This window comes from Octopus bimaculoides, chromosome 24, assembly GCF_001194135.2.
Source record: "Octopus bimaculoides isolate UCB-OBI-ISO-001 chromosome 24, ASM119413v2, whole genome shotgun sequence".
Taxonomy (NCBI): Eukaryota; Metazoa; Mollusca; class Cephalopoda; order Octopoda; family Octopodidae; genus Octopus; species Octopus bimaculoides.
The window spans coordinates 33,815,281-33,820,501 of NC_069004.1; the positions used below are offsets into that span (position 1 = coordinate 33,815,281).

A 5,221-nucleotide genomic window follows, 5' to 3' on the forward strand; every position below is an offset into this window, starting at 1 on the left:
CACACACACACACACACACACACACACACACGCGCACGCACACACACACACACACACACACACACTACATACATACACATGCCCACATACGTGTACACACATGTACACACACACAAATACACACACAACATGCATACACACAATATGCACACACACACGCGCACACACACACACACACTACATACACACTGATGCCTACATACGTGCACACACATGCACACATGCACACAAACACTTGCGCACACGCACCCCCACATGCATACACACTTATATCCGCATACACATAAACACATACATACAAAAATGCACGCACACATGCACGCACATACACATACACACACACACACACACACACTCATACACACATACACACATCGATAGACACATCCAAGCACATCCTTAAACATATATGCCTCATACACACGTCCACACATCCATACACTGGTATATAAACACTCATATATTAACCAGCCCCACAAAACCCCGAAAATATTCAGCGCAAAATATAACAGCATGGAAGGCATCGTCATGGATGAATGGTTAAGAAGCTTGCTCGGCACCTACGTGGTTTCGAGTTCAGCTCCACTGCGCAGCGTCTTGGTCACGTGTCTTCTACTGTAACCCCGGTCAACCAATGCTTTCTGAGTGAATTTTGTAGGCGGAAACTGTATTAAAGCCCGTCGTGTCTATCTATCTATCTATCTATCTATCTATCTATCTATCTATCTATCTATCTATCTATCTATCTATCAGTTTCTTTCTCTCTTTCTCTGTCTCTATCTCTCTTTGTGAATTTGTGTTTGAGATTGCTACCTCCTACCACAGCTTGACAAACGGAGTAGGTTTCTTTACATCCCATTAATATTAGCAGTTTGGCAAAAGGAATCGAGAGAAAAAGTTCCAGACTAAAAAAAAAACAAAAAAACAGTGCTAAAGTCAATTTGTTCCACTGAAATTCTCCAAAGCTGTGCTCCAGTATGGCCGCATTCGATTGACTGAAGTAAAATGATAAAAGAAATGAAAAAAAAAAAGGTAAATTGATTAGAGCAGAAATGATACAGAAGCGAAGATAGGAAGACGAAAACATGGAAAGAATAAAAGACAGGAATGGTAGACCAGCAGGAAACTGAAAGAGAGGAACAGCAAAATACAAGAAGACGAACGCCAAAAATAAATGACAGACCAATATACAGGAACATTAGAAGACAGGAATAAAAAAAGAATAGAATACTTGAATATACAAGCACTAAAAATATCCAAACAAGAATTCTAAAACACAGGAATATCTATTCGCCAAAACACTTAGATCCAAAATTTAAAAAAAAAAAAAGAAAACACAAGAACGGTAAAACAGGAACGCTAAAATGCTAAAAAGCAAGAACACAAGGACATCGAGACGCAAGAACTCCCAAACACAGAAATATTCACAGAAAAATATACTAAAATACCTGAATATTAATACACAAAGCATTAAGCCACAAGAACTCCAAAACAAGAATGCCAGCACTATAAAGAAAAAAAACCCCCAAAAAGACGCTAAAACACCAGAGCACCAAAAATACAGGATGCGTACACACACACACACACACACACACACACACACACACACACACAACAGGCTTCATTCAATTTCCGTCTACCAAATCCACTCACAAGACTTTGACCGGCCCTAGGCTATAAGCGAAAATAGTTGCCCAGTGTGCCACGCAATGGGACTGAACCACATTCATGTGGTTAGGAGGTAAATTTATTTAGCTGTGAATGAGTCCCATCCGAAAGCCGAGGCAACATTTTCGGTCCCCACCCTGTTGTCGCATGCCATCGATGTTCCGCTGAATAAAGAGATGAAAGAACGGAGGAAGTACCTGTGTCTGCTCGAGACTACACAGGTACATGAAACAATTAGCGAAAGCATGGTACACGCTTATCATGTGAACCACAATTCTGAGTGATGTCAAAGCTAGCCGAGGCTCAGCACTAAAGAAACAGGTTCGATTTGAGCTCCATAAAATTAATCAAATTAACTCATATTTAATAACTAAGCTAAATTTTTTTCTCCATACATTTTGAAAAATTTTCTGCTTTTCATAAACATGCTTTTGATAAAAATACTATAGTAATTTGCATAATTATTCTAAATGAATTATTTTTCTAATCGGTTAATGATATTCTTCATTATTAATAAATTAAAGTTTTTAATTAAAAATATAATATTTTTTTTCCTCTTTTCCTTTTCATAATATAGAAGAAAACAAGATTTAACGTAGAATTTTTCTCTTTGAAGAGATTTACCGTTATGCAAAACCCTCAGTGCCTTTAGTGGCCAGAAACTTGGCGCATATATGCATGCACGCATGCGTAGCGATTAATTAATATGCACGTAGCCATGTGTGTGTGTGTATGCGGGTGTGTATATGTTTGTGTGTGTCTGTTTTTTCTGAGTTTGTGGATATACATATGCTATGTGCAAGATGGCTCTTGATGGATTTTAATATTCATTTAGTTTACATGCATGAATAAGGTGTGCCGTTGTACATCCTCTTGTGGCTATTAATTTGCATACACGCATGACAGTGTGTGTATATACACATACACGCACGCACGCATACATACATACACATGTATGAAAAATACTGAGAAAAAGTTGAAAATGCGTAGAGTTTTATACACATATTTTTTGTTTAATTAAAACAAGTTTAACTTTTTAAAATAAGGGGGAAATAGTATTATTGAATGCATTTATATGCATGAAAATTGAAAATTGAAAATAAAAATATAAAAATGTTTTTATAGAATAAAATGTTTTCGTATTGTAGTTTAACTGAGAATATATCGGTGTACATATTCATAAGGTAAGTTTGACGTATACAACACAAGTTAAAAGAAGAAAATAGTGTTATATGTTACTTTGAGTCTTTTATGTGTGTTGCGGCCGAAAGAGGTTTTGTATAGTAGAAGGAAAAAAAAATCATATTTAACTCACAAAGATCCGGTTTACGCTGATATTCAGCTTTTCAAACTTTTGGGTAATTTTCCTGTATGTAAAAGCCATGTGTGGATTAGACAAATAAAGAGTATGTTGCTTATAGCATTTCCAAACAAGAAAATAGCAGCAAAGCTGTGTGATAGTGGTGTCAGACATGCCATGCAGACCATCATATAACTTGTCTGACACGCGCATTGCGTTTTTATTCTTCTCTTCCGTTTTAAGAATCCAGTGTGCAATGCGCTTTGCGTGTCCATATTTCTCTTTCTGGCTCCCACTCAAAACTATTTACAGATTACAACCATCTCACGAACCTGCGGTCGAGAAGAGCGATTCGCTCTCCGACGGTTGTAAAAAAAGAGACATAACTTTGGCTCGTGCTTTTTTCGTCACTTTAGATTGTGACTCTGCGATCCAATTCATCTCATACAATTTCGATGGGATTGTAATCGGAGGGTGGGGTTGCATAAACTCTTAACTCCTTTTCAACTGTATATATATATATATATATATATATATATATATACATACTCACATGCACACACATAAAAATAATTAGTCTTGGGGTTGAAAATGCAGCTGGATCTTAAAGCGAATAGTAGATTTTTTCAATTTTTAAGAATTTATTAAAATGCCATAACGGTTTCAACAATTAATTTTGATTTTCAACGGGAAATAAAAATATGAAAAAAGTCTATTAAAACCTGTATTCTAGTTCAAGGAATTCTTTAAAAAATTGCATTTTGTTTGAAGACCTTGGTGTATTTTCAATCCCTAACCCTATTCTCTCATATCCCTACTTGTTTGGAAGTAAGTCCCTTTTTCCTATGTATACTTACAAATGTACATATATTAAACCTTCCTGAGTTTTGCTACCGAATGGCACCTATTAACATCTAATTGCGCTGAGTCATTGTCAGATAAATTATCTTAACAAGAAAAAAATGTTTTACCGCCGTTGAGTGATTACGAACTTGCAACCTTTTCAAAAAGTTGTCCAGAACTTCTATTGTCTCCAATAAATAAGACGACAATTCACGGTTTTCTCATTTATTATTACAGTACTACAAAAAAAAAAAGGTAAAAAAATTGGTAAGTATTAAGAGAAAGATTTTATAAAATAAATACAAAACAAATTAGAAAGAAAAAGAAAAAGAAAGTACTTGACAAATATTTGTCTTATTATCTGTCCGACTAATAACTAGTCGTTTGAGTTTCGCGCCGCGCCACAGTCATTATTTCCTTCTAATTACTTCAGTTTTTTTATTACATTTATAATAATAACAATAATAATAATAATAATAATAATAATAATAATGATAATAATTTCTTTATTATTATTATAACTTTATTATTATTGTTGCTGTTTTTATAATTATAGTTGTTATTGTTGTTGTTGTTATTATTATTATTATTATTATTATTGTTATTATTAATTTCTTTTTACCTTGACGTCCCCGTCCTTTCATTATTAACTCACAGATACATCGGGCATCGAAAGATCCACGATGACCATGACGACAACCACAACAACAACAACAACATTGAACAGCGACAAAATAAAATTATGAAAATACAAAAAAATATATATATATGAAAATAACAACATCATGGTACATAAAACAACAATATCAAAAATAATAAAGGCATCTATTATTATTATTATTATTATTATTATTATTATCATTATTATTATTATTATTATTATTATTATTATTATTATTATTATTATTATTATTATTATTAATATTATTATTAGTAGTAGTATTTTTATTATTAGTAGTAGTAGTAATGAAATGTTGTTTTGAAAGGAAAGTTTTATAATATATATATATATATATATATATATATATATATACATGCACACACATATATGTGTATGTGTGTGTATATATATATATATCTGTATGTATATATATATATATATATATATATATATGCATACGTACAGAGAGGGAGAGGGAGGGAGACAGATAGATGTACACACATACACAAACACACACACATATGCATGTGCATGTGTCTATGTCTACATGGGGATATATACAAGAATATATCTATATTTGTACGTATATATATATATATATATGTATTTCTATAATGTATTATGTATTTCTACATACATATGCATACATACACACATGCATACATACATACATACATACATACATACATACATACATACATATCTATATATACATTCATACATACATACATACATACATACATATATAT

At 32.9% G+C, this 5,221-nt stretch overlaps 1 long non-coding RNA gene across 1 annotated transcript in view; it reads left to right on the top strand.

The window, feature by feature from the left end:
- The window catches only part of LOC128250714 (uncharacterized), a 14,720-nt gene extending 10,147 nt beyond the window's left edge, over positions 1-4,573 (top strand). The window contains exon 3 of the long non-coding RNA XR_008266719.1: positions 4,469-4,573. This is a non-coding gene — a long non-coding RNA (uncharacterized LOC128250714). The remainder of the gene's footprint in view (positions 1-4,468) is intronic.
- The last annotated feature ends 648 nt before the right edge of the window (positions 4,574-5,221 follow it).